Source organism: Phallusia mammillata, chromosome 7, assembly GCF_965637545.1.
Source record: "Phallusia mammillata chromosome 7, kaPhaMamm4.hap1.1, whole genome shotgun sequence".
In the NCBI taxonomy this organism is placed as follows: Eukaryota; Metazoa; Chordata; class Ascidiacea; order Phlebobranchia; family Ascidiidae; genus Phallusia; species Phallusia mammillata.
In genome coordinates, this window is record NC_137258.1 from 13203638 (window position 1) to 13215190 (window position 11553).

At 35.4% G+C, this 11553-nt stretch overlaps 1 long non-coding RNA gene across 1 annotated transcript; it reads right to left on the bottom strand.

Moving 5' to 3' along the window:
• Nucleotides 1-398: 398 nt before the first annotated feature.
• Nucleotides 399-4895, bottom strand: LOC145238574 (uncharacterized). Its single transcript, XR_013862146.1, has 2 exons — nt 2613-4895; nt 399-2326 (listed from the first exon to the last, which is right to left on the bottom strand). It is a non-coding gene; the product is annotated as an uncharacterized LOC145238574 (long non-coding RNA).
• Between the last annotated feature and the right edge of the window lie 6658 nt (nt 4896-11553).

Below are 11553 nucleotides of genomic sequence, written 5' to 3' on the forward strand. Positions count from 1 at the left end.
TTTTCTTCACACAAGACGATGTGATACTTTATTTAGCATCATCTTGTGCTGATCCAAACTGCTGTTTTTGATTGTCAGCAAAGTCTTGGAGCTAAAATATGGCTGTTTAAAAGTTTTTTGTAGTAGGTTCAACATTATTTTCCTTCTATGTTACAAACCATAAATCTAGTAAGCTCACAATTAGCTCATTTAATCTACCCTTTTTCTGTTTGCAACCAACATGTGTTGAATAAATTTTTTCTAATGTTGTGAATTCTCAAACTAAAACTCTTAATAAAAATCTCATATCTCAAAGAGATACATGTGCATATAAATGCATTTAAGACATCATAGCAGTTAGGGTGGATGAGTTTAACTACCCAAATGAGTTGCCTATTTATGTACTATTTCAGTCAGAATCATGAAATATTGTTTTTATTCTACTTAATAAGCAATTTTCTGCAAAAACACACCTGTACACCAGTTATCACTTAAATTCTTGCGAAACAGGACTGAAGGCAACAAATACACCAGCCAAGTTTATACAGATATCCTGTATTTTTTGTCAGATGATCACCATTATAACAGATGGTGCATTCACAAAATAAAAAAACCTCAAAGTTGTTTACGTTTAAAATGTGCAGCATATCATGTTACAGGCAGTGTCAGAAATGATTACAAAACATACACAGTGGAAGTAGAGCAGTATACACACACAAAATATTTAATCTGATTCCAATCCCTCTGTAGTGTATTTGTTGTCGAAAAAGGCTGGATTGTAATCTGGCAGTGTCATAAAGCTTGAGGGTTTGGGAGGAGACTGAAACATTCCAGTGGAATTTTACCAGAGACAATAAAGGTTGCTTATTGAAGAAATATAAACCCTATTATGTCTGAAATGTTTGGAAACAAATTTATCATAAATGTAAAATGGAATTGCAAAATTTCATAATATCACCATGGCAAGATAATAAAGACCAAAACCAAATGCACTCAATCGAGAAAAAAAGTCAAAAAGTGTTAAAACAGTTGAAATGTTATTTTAGTTTTTTGTGATTTTAATTAAAACGTTATTCCACATGTTGGTCACAATTTCCTGAAGTTTGATAACAGTCAAAAACAACAGTTTGGAATAGCACAAGGTAATGTCACACAAAGAATTACATCATCTTGTGTGAAGGAAGTAGCCATCTTGTTGGATTCATGTCTAAAATACTTAAAAAAGCACGCAAACCACTTATATTGCACAATAAAACATTTATTTCAACACTAACTTAATAACGTATATCCAGCACACATCACAGTCAATCTACGCATATTTATAGGTTATTACACACTGGAATACATGCGTCCTATTAATCTACAAATCATATCTGCAAAAATCGCTATACAAATGCCTAAAACAAAAATTATCGTCATTTTTCCACTCTCTCCCCATTGCCCGCAATGCATTTTTGGGGCTTCCTTTTCAGCCGCCATTACGCTTCAATTTGCTTCAACCGTGACGGCCAGTAGCGCAATCCAGGGTTTATAGAGATCAGATAAGGGTCGAAATTTCCGCATGGTGTCGCCACGCAACAGTTATAGTTGTCATAACGGCACAAACGCCCGCAAATTTAGAAGCCTCAAAACAACTCCACTCCGTCATATTTTTACCACAAAACACTGTTATTTGCCAACATAAACCAATTAAAAATGGATTATTCTAAATGGACAACATACAGATTATAATCTGAGTAAAATATGTGCCAAAACAACTGGCAAGAAAGAGGATTTAATTTTAAGATGCGTTGTATTTCTGTTTTTTTTTGGCAATAGCTTCTTGTTTTTTTCCTCTGCATAACTACTAGACAGACTTCAGGATTATGATAGGAATGACAACTTCTTACTTCACTTGTGCTGTGAGCTTGATGGAGAATGTAGGTAGCAGCTCTGAGTAACAGTGGCCCAAAGTAGGGTTTACTCAAATAACCAGCTTGGACCAAATATCACACACAACTGAGGAACAAGTGAAAGTTTATTTTCATTCCAAGTCCACATGTGATAAAATTTCCAACAATGATGTGAAGGCTATTGTGAAAGGACGCCTAGTCTGAAATGTTTGTCTGAGTTTTGTTTAAGTGGCATTGTACATGCTTCACTGAAAAAAAAAAGTTTTATATAATGTCAAAATGAAACTGGAAAACAGTGGAGAAATTGTAAATTCAGAATGAGTGCAGCAAGAAGAGGGCTTGTTGCTACATGCAAACATCTAGCAGCCACAGCTCTTATGGTTTCCAAATTTCACATCACAGAACAGCTATCTGTTAAGAAAAGTTGCACAGATCAGCTTCAACGTTTCACCACCCTGCAAAACAATTGAAAAGTAATTACTCACTTTATTTATTACATGTACTGTATAGTGGTAACTTGTAAACCTTGTTTTCTACAAATTAAAAAATTGAATGAAACACAACTGAACAAAGTAAGTGCAAGGAATGTTAACCAATGAAAGTTTCGCATAACATCACCAAAATTTAGGGATATTATTTTGGCAGCTGAAAGAAGAAATATGCAAAACTATGTGAATCTAAGTTTGCACTGTCCACAGAAGCAATATGCCATGACAAAATGTATGAAAAAAGGGCACTAACTTTGTTCAGCAAAACAAAAAATATCCACATCAGTGCAGTAGGTCTGTTTATTGACAACCAACAGTCATACCTTGCTGCAACACCAGATGCAAAAGCAGAGGAAACTGATTTGGTTAAGATTAAATGTCCATATAGTAAAAAAATCGAAATTATTACCGAAGGTGCTAACTTCCCATACCTGAATTTGTGAGTGACAAATTACAAAACCTTCAATCAAAAAAAATCGTAAATACTACTTTCAGATTCAAGAACAAATAGGCATTGCTAATAAGCAGTACTGCTACTTATCATGTATTTCTTATAATTTCATGTATTTCTTTATAAAAAATACATCATACTTTTTGGGCTCTTGATTTAGGTTTAAAATCTTTTTTAACCCACCTTTATTGTTTTGTTGCCATTTGGTAAAATAATGTAAGAAACAAACCACAAAAAAGTATTCACAGAGACCAAGTTTGTTGGTAATCATAATTACTGTCAAAAATACACACACCTAAATAAAACTAGAAGGGTGGGTTAGCACATATTGCCCTTGCACATACACTATGATCTATTTTAAAACATAAATATATTCCTATGCTTATTTTGTATTGGGTCCCACATTAGCCATCGTTTTTTATAACCTTGGTCGTTTCTGCAAGCAAAAACTCATGGGTCCCCACACCTGCAAAGTTGTAGATAAAATGCATTTCAATAGATAACAATGAGTAAGTTTGGTATTGTGAAGACAAACACAGTGATTGGTACTGTGCATATCTAAATATGCTATATGGAGTAAAAACTATTTAAATTAAAAAACTCATTTTAGGGGGCTAGTAGGATAACTAATTGAGGTTCAACACACACAACCTTAAAAGTAGGAAACCACAATGACTCAATCAATAGTACTGCAAAATTTCAGTCCAATCTGCCAACGTTTAAAATTTCAACCACTAGAGGTGTTTTGAGCAACAACTGTTAATGTTTCTGACGTCAAAGGGCTGTTAACAACCCACGAACTGCAATGGCACAATAACGATAATTGGCATACTTTACAAGCTATCCAAATTTTTGCCAATTCTGACATTGTTTACAAACTCACCCCTTTTAGGGGGCTAGCGGGGTAAATGCCGGGGTTATCCGGACAAACAAAGTGGGATGCACATCTACATAACTATATCTATCATCTGTATAAGTTTCAGCCACATCCATCAAGCATTTGATGGCAAAACGAGTCAGACAAACTTCGGGGAAAAAAACTTTTTAGGGGGCTAGCGGGGTAAATACTGGGGTTATCAACAAAAACAAAGTGGGATGCACATCTACATAACTACATCTAACATCTGTGTAAATTTCAGTCGAATCCATCAAGCATTTGATGGCAAAACGAGTCAAACAAACTTCGGGGAAAAAAAACCATTTTAGGAGGCTAGCGGGGTAAATACTGGGGTTTTCAACAAAAACAAAGTGGGATGCACATCTACATAACTACATCTACCATCTGTGTAAATTTCAGCCGAATCCATCAAACATTTGATAGAAAAACGAGTCGGACAAAGTTCGGGGGAAAATACCCATTTTAGGGGGCTAGCGGGGTAAATACTGAGGTTATCAACAAAAACAAAGTGGGATGCACATCTACATAACTACATCTACCATCTGTGTAAATTTCATCCAAATCCATCAAGGATTTGATGGAAAAACGAGTCGGACAAACTTTGGGGAGAAGAAAAATGAAAGAAAACAAAAAGAAAAAAAACAAAAACATTTTGAGTAAAATCAATATGTGTCCCCTTCAGGGAAGGGGACCCATAATAAAAACATGGATGCTTTAATGCAACAGCCAGATAGTCCTATAGACAACCCACAAACAAAACACATCGTCCTGGACAGAACTGCCATAACCTAACTGGCATACACACACAAAATTTAACACTTATCTCTAACAATACATTGCCTAACATTTGTCCACAGAAAACAAACAAAAATAAGTTTATTTGACAGGCGCAGCATAATGAGGCATGGATTGCAGGGGTAACACTAAAAGAAGAAAAGCGGGAAAAGCAGGAAATCAACACTAAAAGCAGAAAAGAAAGGAAAAGCAGAAAAAAGGGAAATTTATGTTTCCTAAAAGAGGGAAAAAATAATTGCATAAAAACAGGAAAAGAGTAAAATTTCTAGTTTCTGTAGGTTTCGAAACACAGAAAAGCAGAAAAACGGGAAACGTTGTCGAAATACAGAAAAGCAGAAAAACGGGAAATTTTTCTTTATTTGTTTTTTATGTCGTTCTAACTCTTTAAAACCATTTAATAGCGTTGTACATCGATTGTGTCGAAATACAGAAAAACGGGAAATGTTTCTGTATTTGTTTTTTATGTCGTTCTAGCTCTTCAAAACCATTTAATAGCGTTGTACATCGATTGTGTCGAAATACAGAAAAGCAGAAAAACGGGAAATGTTTCTTTATTTGTTTTTTTTTATGTCGTTCTAGCTCTTCAAAACCATTTAATAGCGTTGTACATCGATTGTGTCGAAATACAGAAAAGCAGAAAAACGGGAAATGTTTCTTTATTTGTTTTTTATGTCGTTCTAACTCTTCAAAACCATTTAATAGCGTTCTTCATCGATTGTGTCGAAATACAGAAAAGCAGAAAAACGGGAAATGTTTCTTTATTTGTTTTTTATGTCGTTCTAGCTCTTTAAAACCATTTAATAGCGTTCTACATCGATTGTGTCGAAATGCAGAAAAATGGGAAATGTTTCTGTATTTGTTTTTTATGTCGTTCTAGCTCTTCAAAACCATTTAATAGCGTTCTACATCGATTGTGTCGAAATACAGAAAAGCAGAAAAACGGGAAATGTTTCTTTATTTAATTTTTTATGTCGTTCTAGCTCTTTAAAACCATTTAATAGCGTTCTACATCGATTGTGTCGAAATGCAGAAAAACGGGAAATGTTTCTTTATTTGTTTTTTATGTCGTTCTAGCTCTTTAAAACCATTTAATAGCGTTCTACATCGATTGTGTCGAAATACAGAAAAGCAGAAAAACGGGAAATGTTTCTTTATTTATTTTTTTATGTCGTTCTAACTCTTTAAAACCATTTAATAGCGTTCTACATCGATTTTGTCGAAATACAGAAAACTTGTAACTTGTGCGTGATACTTTCAAGCAGCTGGTCGCAATCAAATAAAAGCTATTTTAAATGGAAATCTAAAAAACGATCTCATTCAACACTCCTGCAAGTTTGTAACAGAAAAGTTTGCTGCGTTTCAACAAGGTGCTGTAGCAAACAACATCGCGGAAAGTATGAACCACGTGCTTAAGGCAGTAACAGAACACCAGTTATTACCTATTGACCTGATGATAATGATATTAAAGCAAGTTCAGGACATTTACCGCTATGAATTTTCGTGCGCAGTTACTGGCTTCGGAAGATACCAGTTAAAACCAGAGTTTTCTTTTTTGCGGCAACCACGCACTGAAGTAGCCTACACTTGCCAGTTATTTCCACAATGGAAAATCTTGTAAACGAAACACTTTCAGATGAAGTCAGACAGGTTGGCAGGGTGGAAAAGGAAGATGAATTTCAGACGACCCAAAAAGCGATGGCACGACTACGCATCAAGCGAGGTCTTATTGGCTTTTCCGCTGCCACATCATCATTTTCAGTAATGAATCCTTCACGAACAACGTACAAAGCGTTGTTTTGAACCCGAAGCCCTCAAAGTGTTCTTGTCCAAGTACCGGTTTATGTTTCCATGTTCTAGCAGGGCAAATGGCAATACAGGAGTCAAAAGATAAAAGTAAAGACCAACGTAGTTATAGTCCCTTTCGATGATGATCAAAAAAAGCCGTGGCTCTGAAAAAAAATCCGGTCGAAAACGGCCAAGACCAAAGGATTATGACTACGAAGTTGACCCCGCCCCAGATGCCACTTTTCCCCTGGACTGAAAAAGCGTCAAATTACAACATGCAACATCAACACCCAAAAAAGGAAATCTCGTCCAGCTTAGCCAAACAGTTGACACACTAGATGATTTAAGTCTAGAAGCTTTAGATCAGTGTGGTCCAACTTTATTTTGTTGCGGGCCATTTAAAATCGTTAACTTACTACGCGGGCCAAGGTTTAAATTTTTGCAGGAAAAACCTTTTTCTGGGCCAACTCTAGGGTAACTATACACCTTTTTTACTTATAGATAAGTTTATTTTTATACTTTATAGTTATTTACTTAGTAGAAGCTGTCAAAAATATTCAGTTTCCACTCTAGCGCAGAAATGCCCCTGAACGGTTTGGAGAAGCAGAACCCTTTATTACATAACAATGCCTTGTCATGCGTCACAATAGGAGATTTTATAGCATTTAATGTGCGTTAATCCTGATGTATTGAAAACATTGAATTACTGAAGACAAAACTTATAAGTTAGTTGTCATTAAAATGTTGGGACTTTCGCGGGCCAACAAAATTATCTCGCGGGCCACAATTGGCCCGCGGGCCTGCAGTTGGACCACGCTGCTTTAGATGATACAACAATTGTTGATGAGTTTTCGATCCATGAATTGGATGATTGTGAAGTTAAACATTCTTCTGAAGTTCAGCTGTTTCCATGGATAAGCACTTTAGATGATACAACAATTGCTGATGAGTTTTCGATCCATGAATTGGATGATTGTGAAGTTAAACATTCTTCTGAAGTTTAGCTGTTTCCATGGATAAGCAACTATTCGGAAATCAAAATTGATGAAGGTTGGAGTAAGACCTATCTGCTTGAGTGTTTGGAAGGAAATCGGTGGTTGACAGATGAATCACTGCAATTTTCAATCCAGTGCCTGATTAAAGATACCACAAGCCCAGCATTCTTAATGTTCGATTCTTTTCTTCGTGCAGTGTGCAGAAAGAAATATGCACGACGTGATTGCAACATTTGCCTGCCAAAGAGAAGCAATTAACTTCGACAATTTCTGCGTTGTCTGCAACCCTGGAGGTCATTGGTTTCTAATCATAGCAAATCTTAAGGAAAAAATTATTGCTTCGATTGACACCTTCGAAACGTCAACATCTTCCAAACTAAACTGCTTTATGACGAAGGTTTTCCAAATAGTGGCCTATTGCTACGCTGTTGCTGGCATAAAAGTATCGTACACAGAGTGGAAATTTGTACAATGTTAAGCAGTTCCCCAACAAAAAAACAGTTATGACTGTGGTGTTTTATGTGTGGTAAACATGTTCTGTGTCCTCAACCATCCCTCCTCCTGTGGATGTTAGTTCTACTGAAGCAAGAAACTGGATAAAGCAAACTGTAGCAAACCAAGAACTGATTTATTCATCCACCAAGCTCAAACAAAAGCTGGATGAAGCTAAACGGGCAGTCAGTGAAAAAAAAGGACGAGAAACACAATGCAGAATCTTCACTGTCCATCGAAAAACGGCCATACCACCAAATTTTCAAATCAAATGCAAAGAGCACTGAGGCATGGGAAAATGCGAAGCCATAGGCTGCTCAGGAAACAAAACAAACCAAACACAGGTTTTCTGCATCTTATGTAGAAAATGGTTCCACCGGGTCTGTCTGCCAGGAAATGTTCGTTCGGATGGAACAATTGTTCATCCGTTTAAGTGTAGCCTAACTGTTGACATTTATGGTTTGTAATTCTTCTTCATTTTAGCCGGGACACTTTTTAATCGCCTTGCATTTGCATACTCTTCATCCTTGTATTACTTTTGTTCAAGAATACCTAGACAGAAATGTTTCTGTTTATGTGGTTGTTGTGTGCAAGTAAATATGCAATGCATTAAAAAAACCATATAGCCTATTACAACAAACAATACCGATTGTTATAACGTTGAAATAAAACATTGAGGAGAGAAAAACGTGACGAGTTATTGGGAGAAATGACAGTTCAACCAAACTTTATTGTACTGTCAGAAAATGGAATGAACGTGAGGCAAGCCCTATTTAATTTTGTCATAAATGAATTTTTTTTATTTAACAGCCATTACGAAGGCAGGATCAGTTGACATAAGTTATATATATATATATATTCATGAGTGTGTCAACAAGGTATGACAAACAAACAAACAAAAGTTTTCCCGTATTTTCAGTACACAAGCGATGTAAAAGGTCGGTTAAAAATGATTTGTAACTTATCAGTTAAAACGCTATTAGATCACTTTCCAATGATTTTACGAGTGAGAATGACATAAAAAAACAAATAAAGAAACATTTCCCGTTTTCTGTATTTCGACAACGTTTTCCGTTTTTCTGCTTTTCTGTATTTCGACACAATCGATGTAGAACGCTATTAAATGGTTTTAAAGAGCTAGAACGACATAAAAAAACAAATAAAAAAGCATTTCCCGTTTTTCTGCTTTTCTGTATTTCGATACAATCGATGTAGAACGCTATTAAATGGTTTTAAAGAGTTAGAACGACATAAAAAAACGAATAAAGAAACATTTCCCGTTTTTCTGCCTTTTTGTATTTCGATACAACCGATGTAGAACGCTATTAAATAATTTTAAAGAAGTTAATTAGAATGGCATAAAAAAAACAAATAAAGAACATTTCCCGTTTTTCTGCCTTTCTGTATTTCGACACAATCGATGTAGAACGCTATTAAATGATCTTAAAGAAGTTAGAATGGCATAAAAAAACAAATAAAGAAACATTTCCCGTTTTTCTGCCTTTTTGTATTTCGATGCAATCGATGTAGAACGCTATTAAATGGTTTTAAAGAGTTAGAACGACATAAAAAAACGAATAAAGAAACATTTCCCGTTTTTCTGCTTTTCTGTATTTCGACACAATCGATGTAGAACGCTATTAAATGGTTTTAAAGAGTTAGAACGACATAAAAAACAAATAAAGAAACATTTCCCGTTTTTCTGCTTTTCTGTATTTCGACAACGTTTCCCGTTTTTCTGCTTTTCTGTATTTTGATACATTCGTTGTAGAACGCTACTAGATCGCTTTAAATGGTTTTAAAAAGTGAGAACGACATAAAAAAACAAATAAAGAAACATTTCCCGTTTTTCTGTATTTCCACAACCTTTCCCGTTTTTCTGCTTTTCTGTATTTTGATACATTCGTTGCAGAACGCTACTAGATCGCTTTAAATGGTTTTAAAGAGTTAGAACGACATAAAAAAACAAATAAAGAAACATTTCCCGTTTTTCTGCTTTTCTGTATTTCGACACAATCGATGTTGAACGCTATTAAATGGTTTTGAAGAGTTAGAACGACATAAAAAACAAATAAAGAAACATTTCCCGTTTTTCTGCTTTTCTGTATTTCGACAACGTTTCCCGTTTTTCTGCTTTTCTGTGTTTCGAAACCTACAGAAACTAGAAATTTTACTCTTTTCCTGCAATTATTTCTCCCTCTTTTAGGAAACATAAATTTCCCTTTTTTCTGCTTTTCCTTTCTTTTCTGCTTTTAGTGTTGATTTCATGCTTTTCCCGCTTTTCTTCTTTTAGTGTTTATCTTTAATATATTGTATATTTTAGCTAGTCCTATGACTGTCTCAACATGGATCCTTTCTGATGCAGTATGCCTCTCCTTTAGTTACTACTGAAATATTTTCAAGCTGGCTTTTTCCTTTTAGCATTGTGGTTAGGGATGTTAACAAATACATCAAAGGATGTAAACAAATCCCAGATTGGAAAGAACGGCCTGCGCGGAGGATTTATCCTCCGCGCAATATTTTGGATTTCCCCCTTGTAATCCGCGCAAATTTAGGCTTTTTACGTGTAATCCGCGCAAAAAAATGTTGTCCGCGCAACTTAGGTAACTATAATAAACTTTCTTTAAAATTATATATTTTCGTTGCACAATGAAGTTCTATGTCGTCACAAGCCTTATTTCGCGAACAATCCACGTAAATCAGTCAAGCACATCGAAACCTACCGATTGTCACGCTTGAAATAACATTTCTATTTAACGTAGTCGTTAAAAGTACATTTATCTGTATTTTTAGGACGTAGTTTGACTAAGAAAGTGACTGTCGGCTGGGCAAGTTACGTAAAATAATGTTTTCTGCATGACAAATAATTAAAAACAGTTAAGAGCAGTTTGGCAATCATAAACTATCCCCATGAAACAAATTAACAAAATGTTTGAATCGTTATGAAAATGAAAAATTGTAGAATCTAGCAGAACAGCTGCGTGTGCAATAGAGCAAAACTGAAGACTCGTCGTGTTTATTACTTTATTAGTTGTTCTTTTTGTCGGCTGGATAGTCTTGCAGGCGTTACATACAAATTGCGTTTATCGTTACATCCACCTGTCAATCAAAAGTCTATCAATCCGCGCAGAAAATGTAATTCCGCGCAAAAATCCGCGCAGTTTTTTTGACGAAAAACATATCCTCCGCGCAAAAATAAAACTTTCCAATCTGGAACAAATCTTGCATTCTGATTCCTCTATCTGCCATAATGCTAGTAAAGAATCTTCTATTACTTGCCTATCACTTGCACATCCTCCATGAAAATTACTTAGGAAAGTCACCAGCCCTTTTGGTAAAATTTGGAATTTTGAGCTTTAACATTTGTTGGTTTTTTTATTTTTGTGTCGTCCAAAATAACTCTGGTAGCAGGAAACTGCTGTACTTCTCGTGTTGGCCATGTATTAATTTCTTTCATCTGATAGAATAAATAAATTATCGGTTTTCAGTTTAAGGGTCATAACGCTTGATAGCCACCTTCCTTTTCTCATACAGTTGACTATTAAGTGGAAATTTATGGCCACCTTTACTTTCCAGGCAATTTGGCACACAACAGTATTGTGACATTGTATCAGCAATATGATTAATTTCTTAAACTTTTCTTTCAAACGTTCGACTTCATCAGACAACAGTAGCCCCGCAATACAAATCCCCTGCTAACCATAACTGTTGCGTGGCGACATCGTGTGGTCATTTAATATTTTAATTAACTGCCCCATAATAACAACAACATTGGTGG